The following is a 12,313-nucleotide window of genomic DNA, read 5'->3' as shown; positions in this document are numbered from 1 at the left end:
CAAAAGCTCACACATCGTAATCTTAGTGCAGCAAGCCCAAAACTAGAACACTTCACGCAATCGTACGGTGTTCTGTTAATAAAATTCTACAGACACGAGTCATGTGTTAGCCTCAAATGGAAGCACATCGTCTTTGTAATATTTCATTAGCACAACATACAACGATAGCATACTGTGTTCTGGTTTTGTGCTTGCTGCACGTTATAATAAGATTACAACGTGTTTGAAAAATGATCTTTGAGTCACTGCAGGACGTAATGCCAGGGTATGTAATACCTTTCATCCCGATGCAGTTTTCATCTACACTGCATTAAGGTGTAAAATGACTGATCAACCAGTAACTGTCATGGCGTCTTGTGGCCCGTATCTGCTACCCTTGCTACAGTTTACTGATTTTAGTGTATTTTTCGTAGTATTTGAAGGAAGTGCTTTTCCAGTTATTACTGCAGTTTTCGAGGATGTGATTACATTTGAAAATGACGGCTCAGAGCGTCCAAACTACTTACGAACCTTTAGTGACAGTGGCTTGACAACCATTTGAGTTGTGAAATAAATATTTCGAATGGGCTAAGTTTAGACACGCTTGTAGATCAGCATGAAATGGAAGAAATGACATTTAGACGGTAACTACAATATATATCAAAATCTGTACGAATATACTACTGCCATTGAACAGCAGGGGCAGGAGGTAAAATTCGTCCCTAATGATAAACTGAATGAGTCTATCGATGTTACACCGGTAACATGTGCAGAAGATTTCTTTCGAACCGGAACTCCACTACAAAGTTTCAGATGTTGTTCAGGGATGTCTTCTCGGTATTTCGGTGTGTTTCCCACGGTCTCCGGCAGCTCGTTACAAAGTTATTTCATTTCGTTTTGTTCCTAGCTCCAGTTAGCTTCCTATCTCTATTACAATGAAAATAGTGCACAACAGTGCAAATGACGGTATGTGTGCCGCGCGGAGTGGCCGCGCGGTTAGAGGGGTCATGTCCAAATTGCGGGGCGACTCCCACCGGAGGTTCGAGTCCACCCTCGGGCATGGTTGTGTGTGTTGTTCTTGGCACAAGTTAGTGTAAGTTAGTTTAAATAGTGTGTAAGTCTAGAGACTGATGATCTCCGCAGTTTGGTCCCACAGGACTTTACACACAATTGTTTTTTTTTTTCTTTTTTGGCGACAGCGTGTAGCTTTAAGTTAACCGCGATACACAGCTGCATGGATAGGTGCAGCGATGAAGAGTTGACAGGTACACAGCTCGTGCAGTGGTCCACTCAGTGCAACAGGAGGGCGAGACGCCAACGGTATGGTCATCTGCTCCCGCACCGACGGCAGCCACACCATCCGTCTGCGGATAACTGATTACTCTGCGTTGTATGTTGTACGTTGTGACTGTTACGCTTCTTCATTGTTGCGAAGGTATTTTCACAGAGACATAGATGAATACGGCGACAAACAGTTTAAATTACTTGTACTACCATTGTGTAACGCGAAGATCCTTGAAATGTTTGTCTATGTTGTTCTGGTTCACCCTGTATAGGAGGAAAGAAAATCACTGTGCATGGCTGACGGTAATTCGTGCCAATATTACCATTTTCTTTCCCATGCCATTGGCGTTTAAGTATGGCAAATGTGTTTATCCATACAGGGTGGTCCATTGATAGTGACCGGGCCAAATATCTCACGAAATAAGCATCAAACGAAAAAACTTCAAAGAACAAACTCGTCTAGCTTGAAGGGGGAAACCAGATGGCGCTATCGTTGGCCCGTTAGATGGAGCTGCCATAGGTCAAACGGATATCAACTGCGTTTTTTTTTTTTTTTTTTTTCAAAATAGGAATCCCCATTTTTATTACATATTCGTATAGTACGTAAAGAAATATGAATGTTTTAGTTGGAACACTTTCTTCGCTTTGTGATAGATGGCGCTGTAATAGTCACAAACATATGGCTCACAATTTTAGACGAACAGTTGGTAACAGGTAGGATTTTTTAAATTAAAATACAGAACGTAGCTACGTTTGAACATTTGACTTCGATTGTTCCAATATGACACATGTACCTTTGAAACTTATCATTTCTGAGAACGCATACTGTTACAGCGTGATTACCTGTAAGTACCACATTAATGCAATAAATGCTCAAAATGATGTCCGTCAACCCAATGCATTTGGCAATACGTGTAACGAAATTCCTCTCAACAGCGTAATGCATTCCATTTCCTTTCGATACATATTGTATTTTCAAGTAACTCTTCCTAGTCTTCAATTCACCGTCGATGTTAATGTTATTGATGATCCCATTTTGTACCGCATGTTAGAATTATCCCTAAATACTTATACGACGTCATGTGCGTAGGATCTTCAGCGTAAGTATTGCAGTGAGATACTACCAGAGACTTTCTTTTCGTTATTGTCAATACCTTACACTGAGGTGACAAATGTCATGGGATATCTCCTAGTATCGTGTCGGACCTCTTTTTGCCCCGCATAATGCAGCAACTCTACATGGCATCGACACAACAAGTGGCTGAACGTCTTCCGCAGAAATACTGAGCCATGCTACCTTTAGAGCCGTCTATAACTACGAATGTGTTGCCGGTGCAGGATTTCGTGCACGACCTTACCTCTCGATTATGTCCCATATGTGTACGAAGATATTCATGTTGGGCGATCTGGATGGCCACGTCATTCGCTCCAGCTGTCCAGAATGTTCTTCAAATCAATCGCGAAAAATTGTGGCCCGGTGACATGGCGCATTGTCATCCATTAAATTGGCTGCAAATGGTCTCTAGGTAGCCGAACTTAACAATTACAGCCAATGATCGGTTCAGTTGGACTAAAGAACCCGGTTCACTCCATGTAAACAAAACCAGTATCATTTCCTGTGCATCTGCTTCAACAGTTTGTAAGAGGTCTTGAACGCAGCAAGTAAGCTGTGCCGAACAAGAGTGACATTTCCTGAATACATGCTGACTGAGGCTAGGATCGTCACAGTGTTTGAGCTCAGAATATGATCTAGGATCCTTCAACGGGTGGACGCAGCGCTACGGCTCTGTAATTCTGTGCATCCACCTACTACATTTTTTGCAAACTACAATCGCTTTCGCTTTCCTGTATACCAGGTCTATTCACTGCATGAGAGATTCTTGGCAGATATGAGCTCTGCAAAGAGCTAACTCCGTAGCATCTTAAATACACTCCTGGAAATGGAAAAAAGAACACATTGACACAGGTGTGTCAGACCCACCATACTTGCTCAGGACACTGCGAGAGGGCTGTACAAGCAATGATCACACGCACGGCACAGCGGACACACCAGGAACCGCGGCGTTGGCCGTCGAATGGCGCTAGCTGCGCAGCATTTGTGCACCGCCGCCGTCAGTGTCAGCCAGTTTGCCGTGGCATACGGAGCTCCATCGCAGTCTTTAACACTGGTAGCATGCCGCGACAGCGTGGACGTGAACCGTATGTGCAGTTGACGGACTTTGAGCGAGGGCGTATAGTGGGCATGCGGGAGGCCGGGTGGACGTACCGCCGAATTGCTCAACACGTGGGGCGTGAGGTCTCCACAGTACATCGATGTTGTCGCCAGTGGTCGGCGGAAGGTGCACGTGCCCGTCGACCTGGGACCGGACCGCAGCGACGCACGGATGCACGCCAAGACCGTAGGATCCTACGCAGTGCCGTAGGGGACCGCACCGCCACTTCCCAGCAAATTAGGGACACTGTTGCTCCTGGGGTATCGGCGAGGACCATTCGCAACCGTCTCCATGAAGCTGGGCTACGGTCCCGCACACCGTTAGGCCGTCTTCCGCTCACGCCCCAACATCGTGCAGCCCGCCTCCAGTGGTGTCGCGACAGGCGTGAATGGAGGGACGAATGGAGACGTGTCGTCTTCAGCGATGAGAGTCGCTTCTGCCTTGGTGCCAATGATGGTCGTATGCGTGTTTGGCGCCGTGCAGGTGAGCGCCACAATCAGGACTGCATACGACCGAGGCACACAGGGCCAACACCCGGCATCATGGTGTGGGGAGCGACCTCCAACACTGGCCGTACACCACTGGTGATCGTTGAGGGGACACTGAATAGTGCACGGTACATCCAAACCGTCATCGAACCCATCGTTCTACCATTCCTAGACCGACAAGGGAACGTGCTGTTCCAACAGGACAATGCACGTCCGCATGTATCCCGTGCCACCCAACGTGCTCTAGAAGGTGTAAGTCAACTACCCTGGCCAGCAAGATCTCCGGATATGTCCCCCATTGAGCATGTTTGGGACTGGATGAAGCGTCGTCTCACGCGGTCTGCACGTCCAGCACGAACGCTGGTCCAACTGAGGCGCCAGGTGGAAATGGCATGGCAAGCCGTTCCACAGGACTACATCCAGCATCTCTACGATCGTCTTCATGGGAGAATAGCAGCCTGCATTGCTGCGAAAGGTGGATATACACTGTACTAGTGCCGACATTGTGCATGCTCTGTTGCCTGTGTGTATGTGCCTGTGGTTCTGTCAGTGTGATCATGTGATGTATCTGACCCCAGGAATGTGTCAATAAAGTTTCCCCTTCCTGGGACAATGAATTCACGGTGTTCTTATTTCAATTTCCAGGAGTGTATAAAACATAACTAAAATTAAGAAGACGGTGCCCCAGATGGGAATGCCTACTGGAATTAGCAGAGTTCACTAGCCAGTGAAGAGCTTACTTCACCCAAATTCAACAGCAGTTGATGAATTATACCACAGACAGTGCTTCACAATTTGGTAAAGAATTTTCTGATGATTTCTTACTCTTCCTTCCAACATGTAATTGGAATACAAATACCTCCTAATTTAAAATTACGAACGTACGAAGCACGATTTATTTTCGTACGCAGTACATTAATAACAGAATGTGAATAGGAGTCAGCCCGCTAAACCAGCTGCGACACAGAGACGGCTCGCGTGTGACTTGACACCGTTGCGGTAGTAGTACTTCGCTTCATCTTCGTTAAGTATGAATCTCGCCCTGAGTCAGAGCTGAATGCAGCAGGGGATTTATATTCTCGGGCTTAGGACTTCCTGGGGAGAGTCATAAATATTGCCCCAGGACACAGACAAACGACCGGATCGTAATATGAATTTTCCCCCAGCAAATCCTGAGGTCTCGTATATTGCGGACGTACTAAATATCCGAAGGCATTATGGAGCTATTCACTGGTGACGTATAATACCTCCGGAATATCCTAGTGTCGCAGTGTCTGAAAGGAAAAGAAAAAATTATAATCATCTACCATACCTGCTAGAGTCGCCACGGGAGCGGGGTACATAATGAGCTTTGCATGCAGGTAATGTGATGAACATTATCATCGAAAAGTGATCAAAGACAAAAAAGGCAGCTTATAAATCAGAAGGCTCTGCTCGAATGCGACTGTCATTGTAAGTTAGATTTCGTACTGCAAACTGCAGATCTACAACAGACCCATTTTGTACCAGTAAAAGTATTTTTCACAACTGATTTTCTATAACAAATCCGTGTACTATGAACTGTGTTATTTTTTGGCGTACCTGAAACCAGTGTGCGCCTCGTTAGATTCTACGAGGGGAGAAGGGTTCGAGGTAATCTTTGTGCATCCATATGGCCGCCAAAAATTTTTGCTGACTTCTTTCCCGAATAAGTTGTAATTAGTCAAAGACGTGACAAAGAAGAGCCATTTGTAACCAGTACATGGATTGTAACAACCGCCTGCAATGTTGTTCATACTTTTGCGCCTGTTTCACGACAACATTCACAAAAACGCAAATGGTATGCTTGCGATTCCAATTTCATTTGAGATTTGAAATCAGAAGACAATGCTAGTTTCAGATCTATATTGTCGTTGTTGTGGTCTTCAGTCCAGAGACTAGTTTGATGCAGTTGTCCATGCTACCTTATCCTGTGCAAGCCTTTTCATCTCCGAATAATTAATGCAACTTACATCCTTCTGAATCTGGTTAGGGTATTGATCTCTTGGTCTCCCTCTACGATTTTTACCCTCCACGCTGCCCTCCAGTACTAAAATGGTGATCCCCTGACGCCTCAGAACGTGTCGTACCAACCGATACCTTCTTCTAGTCACGTTGTGCCACAAATTTCTCTTCTCCCCAATTCTATTCAGAATTTCCTCATTAGTTGCATGATCTACACATCTAATCTTCAGCATTCTTCTGTAACACCACATTACGAAAGCTTCTAATCTCTTCTTGTCTACACAGTTTATCGTTCATGTTTCACTTCGATACATGGCTACAGTCCATACAAATACATTCAGAAACAACTTCCTGTCACTTAAATCTATACACCATGTGAACAAATTTCTCTTCTGCGTTTAGAATATAACGTTGCCATAGCCAGTATACATTTTTATCCTCTCTACTTCGACCACCATTAGTTATTTTACTCCCCAAGAAGCAAAACTCATTTGCTACTTTAAGCGTCTCATGTCCTAATCTAACTCCATCAGCATCAGCTGATTTAATTCTAGTAAATTCCATTATTATCGTTTTGCTTTTGGTGATGTTCATCTTATATCCTCCTTTGAAGACACTGTCCATTCCGGTCAACTACTCGTCCAGGTCCTCTGCTGTCTCTGACAGAATTACAATTTGGTCGGCAAACGTCAAAGTTTATATTTGTTCTTCATGGACTTTATTTCCTAATCCAAATGTTTCTTTTGTTTCCTTTACTGCTTGCTCAGTATACAGATTGAATGACATTGGGGATAGAATACAACTCTGTCCATTCCCTTCTCAACCACTGCTTCCCTTTCATGCCCCTCGACTATTATAACTGCCGGCCGCGGTGGTCTCGCGGTTCTAGGCGCGCAGTCCGGAACCGTGCGACTGCTACGGTCGCAGGTTCGAATCCTGCCTCGGGCATGGATGTGTGTGATGTCCTTAGGTTAGTTAGGTTTAAGTAGTTCTAAGTTCTAGGGGACTTATGACCACAGCAGTTGAGTCCCATAGTGCTCAGAGCCATTTGAACCATTTGACTATTATAACTGACATCTGGTTTCTGTACAAATTCCTGTATTCCAGTCAACATTGTCAAAAGCTTTCTCTAAGTCTACAAATGCCAGAAACGTACCTTGTTTCTCCTGATAACGAACTATGTATAGTCCAAGATAATCGACTACTCGTTCTACCTGGATACGAAAGAAATCTAGTAGCATCTTCCTTAGTTCGACATAATGTTTCGCATCCACTTCAGCCACGGCAGGTTTAGACATCACCTTTATCAACTAGTATGGTTCGCATCAACCCTATGTGAGTACGGATCAGTACAGAACATGAATAATATCGCTGCTTTCCAAACTCTAACATTTACAAGAAAGATGTTGAATACTGCAGCGGTTATTTAGATGTAGTAATTAATCCATATCAATATAAAATTGGGGATCTGCTAGGCGACGATTAGTTTAGCTTTAGGAAGGATAAACGCACCAGAGAGGCTATCCTGACATTGTGCTTGGCAGTGGAAGGAGGACTGAACAAAAACCAACATACGTTCTTAGCAATTTCGACCAAGGAAAAGTATTCGACAATGTAAAATGGCGTACAGTGTTTGAAATTCTGAGCAAAATAGAAGTAAGCTACAGGTAAAGACGGGTAATGGGCGCTAGGTGAAAGAACCAAGAGGAAACTGTAAGACTGGAAGAAAGAAGTGTTCGGATTAAAAATGGTTTAAGGCAGAATTGCAGACTGTCGCCTCTGCTGTTCGATGTGTACGTCGAGCCAGCAACTCTGGAAATAAAAGGAAGATTCAAATGTGGGATTGAAATTTATGGTGAAAGGGTATCAATGATAAGATTTTCTGATGACACTGCTATCCCCGGACATGGCAGGAAGAATTACAGGATCTGTTGAATGGGATGAATTCAGACTGAGAATAGCGAGAAGCTTGACATCAAATTTGGTGATTACGAAGAAAATTAAATTAAAGAATTCTGCTAACTTCGAAGCAAAGTCATCCAAGACGGACGAAGCAAGGAGGAGATAAAAAGCAGAGTAGCACACCCAAAGATGTCATTCGGGTCCAAAAGAAGTCTGCTAGTATACAGAATAGGCGTCGATTTGAGGAAGAAATTTCTGAAAATGTACGTTTGGAGCACAGCACTGTGTGGAAATGAATCATGGACTGTTGAAAAGCTAGAACAGAAGAGAATCTAAGCATTTAACATGCACCGCTACAGAAGTATGTTAAAAATTAGGTGGAGTGGTAAGGTAAGGAATGAGGAGGTTCTCCGCAGAATCGGCGAAGAAAGGAAAACGTTGGCAATAAGAAGACGGAGGTTGTAGGGCATTTGTTAAGACATTAGGAAATGTACATGGTACTAGATGGAGCTGTAGAGGAAATCAGAGATTGGAATACATCCAACAAATAACTGATGATGTAAGGTGGAGACGCTTCTCTGAATTGAAGAGGCTGACACTAGAGAGGAAAAAATGGAAACGAGCGTACTGCATCGCTGACCGGGAGGCACCTATTCGGGGAAGTTCGGCCGCCAAGTGCAAATCTTATTTCATTCGACGCCACATTGGGCGACTTGCGCGCCGATCTTCTTCTTCAGTAGCTCTACAGCCCTTGGTGAGCCTTGGCTTCTTCAACAATCTTCCTCCACACTTCTCGGTTATTTGCTGCTTTTTTCCACCCCCGGACTCCCATATTGCTGATATCCATTATTACCTCATCGATCCATCTTCTTCTAGGTCTCCCTTTTCGCCTAACTGAATGGATCATACCTTTCATCATTTTCTTTGGAATTCTATCCTCTGCCATTCTCTCCAACTGTCCTAGCCATCGTATTCGCTGTGATTTAACAAATTTTACTATGTCCCTGCCTTGTATTAACTCCTGTAAGCCGGCCGCTGGTGGCCGAGCGGTTCTGGCGCTACAGTCTGGAACCGCGCGACCGCTACGGTCGCAGGTTCGAATCCTGCTTCGGGCATGGATGTGTGTGTTGTCCTTAGGTTAGTTAGGTTTAAGTAGTTCTAAGTTCTAGGGGACTTATGACCTCAGCAGTTGAGTCCCATAGTGCTCAGAGCCATTTGAACCAACTCCTGTAAATCAGCATTGTAGCGTATTCTCCAGCCTTCTTCCTCCCTTATTGGCCCATAGATTTTGCGTAGTATTTTCCGCTCAATGCTTCTTAGAGCATTTTTATCGTGTTCTGTCAACGTCCATACCTCTGAGCCGTATGTGATAACTGGGCGGACTAGGGAATTATATATTAGCAATTTAGTTTTTCTTGTAACAAGGCTACTTTTGAAAAGCTGCATATTTGCAAAGTAAGCTCTGTTTCCTGCTTGTATTCTTTCCCTTATAGCCCTTCCAATACTGTTATCATTTGTTATTAGGGCTCCCAAGTAGTTAAAAGAGGACACTCCATTGAAGCATTTCCCATTGATGTTTAGGTTTTTAGGGGTTCTTCTGGCCTCAGATTGTGACATTACCATATATTTTGTTTTGTTTACATTTACTATGAGGCCAATTTTTAAGGCTTCTGGTTCCATTGCCCGGTATGTTTCTAGGAGTGTATTGGTATTTCTTCCTACTATAGCAATGTCATCAGCGTATGCACATATCTGGCTAGTTTTCATAAATATGGTGCCTCTTTTGTTGATTTTATTTACTGCACTATGCAGGGCAATGTTGAATAGGACAGTGGAGAGACTATCCCCTTGCTTCACACCTTTATTAAAGTCAAAGCTTTCACTTGTTCTGCTAAGGACCTTTACTTTTGCTCTTGTCTCTGTCATTGTCATTCTGATTAGTCTTATTAATTTAGCACATATACCAACTTCTTTCAGTACTCTGTATAGTTCTTGCCGATTTATGCTGTCAAAGGCTTGTTTGAAATCGATGAATAAGAAATGCAGATCTATATCATATTCATAGAACTTTTCCATCATTTGCCTTATCACAAATATTTGATCAGTAGTTCCTCTGCCCGGTCGAAAGCCACACTGATATTCCCCTAGTATGCCTTCTGCACACTTCCGTATCCTTTCGTTTAATATACTTGTGAAGATCTTATAAGCTGTACTTAGGAGTGTTACACCTCTATAGTTTTCACATGCTGTTCTGTCCCCTTTCTTATAAATGGGGACTATTATTCCAATTTTCCAATTATCTGGCATAGTTTCTGTTTCCCATATATCTAATATTAATGTGTGCAGTTACTTTATTACAGCCTCACCACCAGTTTTTATTAATTCAGCAATTATGCTGTCTTCCCCAGGGGCTCGATTGTTTTTTGACTTGTGCACAGCCTGGGAGACCTCTTGTAGTGTTGGTTTTCTTGCCTCATTGGTTTCATTGTCTACTTCCAGCTCCACTCTTCCCTCCTGTGCAGCTGTCTCTTCATCTTCTAGGCTAGTACTTAGTGTATGTTTGAAATATTCTGCCCATCTCCCCACTATCTGTTCTTCCTCCCTTATCATTTTCCCATCTTTACTGGAACAGGCCATTGTTTTTGGTTGGAATCTATTCTTCATTTTGCCTATGGCATGATAGAACTTTCTTATTTCACTCTGTTCCTTTAGTTCTTCTAGTTCTTGAAATTTCTTCTTATTCCACTCTCTTTTCTTTCTCTTGCACAGTCTGTTAGCTCTTCTCCTTAATTCTCTATATTGTTCCACATTATTTCTGGTTTCTCTCTGTAGCATTTTTGTTCTTGCCCTGTTCTTTTCCTCTATTGCTGACCTGCAATCTTCATCAAACCACTCCTGGGTTCTTCTGTTCCTTCTTATGCCTATTATTTCCTCTGCAGCATCCTTAATGGCTTTTTCAAACCTGTTCCACCTTTCATCTACTCCTACTGTGGTCTCTTCATTGCTCAACTTTCTACTTAGTGTTACTTGGTATTTTTTTACTTCATCAGGGATGTTCAGTTTGTCTGTATTCCATTTCATCATCTTTCCCATTCTGTTGCCATTTGTTAGTGACAGTTTCTCTCTCAAGACTGATTTTATCAGAAAGTGGTCTGAATCACAGTTTGGTCCTCTGCAGCTCCGTACATCCGTAACTGACGTGGAGTGGCGTGCAATCACTAAAATATGATCAATCTGATTGACTACTCCATTGGCTGCAGACTTCCAAGTACCCAGATGGATCCGTTTATGTGGAAAGCAGGTACTTTTAATAATCATATTATCCCTTGCTGCGAATTGGCATAGTAAGTCTCCATTCTCATTGTTTTCTTCATGTAGTGAATATTTTCCAGAAACTCCATACAGATGTTCATTCCTCCCTATTTTTGCATTAAAATCTCCTATTACTAGCATCAGGTCATATTTAGGTACTGCACCGTATACTTTTTCCAAGTCTTCGTAGAACTGTTCTTTAATTATATCCTCTTTTTCCTCTGTTGGTTCCTAAATTCACCTTTTAGTCTGAGTCTGCACATCCTTTCATTTATGGGTTCAAATTCTATAAGGCTTTTCCTAACTTCCCTAGTTATTATAAACCCTGTTCCAAGTTGGCCTGTTCTTTCTTCTGGTCCACTATATACCAATGAGTACTCAGGTTTATCTATCTGCCCATTCCCCTGCCATCTTATTTCCTGTAGCCCTACAATATCATATTTGAATTTTAAAATTTCATTGGCTATTACTTTCATCTTTCCAGGCTGAAGCATTGTCCTCACATTCCATGATGCTACTGTTAGATCCTTTATCAGTTTCCTTTGCCGGGGTCGTGATACACGCTTTCCATCCAGTTTCCGAGGCTTCTGTTGAATTTCCGTAACATTCTTTTTTTTACAGTATGGGGTTATAAGCCCCATGCCCAACCCCCAACCTGGAGGACCAGGATTTGTATGAGGTTTACTCCTCTAGGGAAGCTGGCTTCACTACGCCTCTAGAGCCCTCCCTGCCCTATGTTGTGGGACACACTTTGTCTGGCTCCTCTGTCGGGACCAGTCCGGCTTGGGAGACCCTGCCAGTAGCTATGCTACCGCCGGCATAGCTCTCGACTTCACCGAAGCACGCAAACCCTCCCGCCCGGCACTGAAGGTGCCTACTATAAGGCGATGTCCCTTGCGCGCCGATGGTGAGGATGAAATGATGATGAGCATAACACAACACCCAGTCCCGGAGCGGAGAAAGTCTCCAACCCAGCCGGCAATCGAACACGAGCCCGCTTGCATGGGAGGCGGGCACGTTACCACCCAGCTAAGCAAGCGGACACTAAAGGTAAATTCGTGGCGAGCTGCTTCACACCACAAACATTACCCAGTAGAGTCAATACGTTGTTAAGATCGAATGGCGTGAAGATATATAAACCAACATTCCACT

The sequence above is a fragment of the Schistocerca nitens genome, chromosome 1 (genome assembly GCF_023898315.1).
Source record: "Schistocerca nitens isolate TAMUIC-IGC-003100 chromosome 1, iqSchNite1.1, whole genome shotgun sequence".
Classification (NCBI taxonomy): domain Eukaryota; kingdom Metazoa; phylum Arthropoda; class Insecta; order Orthoptera; family Acrididae; genus Schistocerca; species Schistocerca nitens.
Note: the sequence above shows the minus strand (reverse complement) of the source record.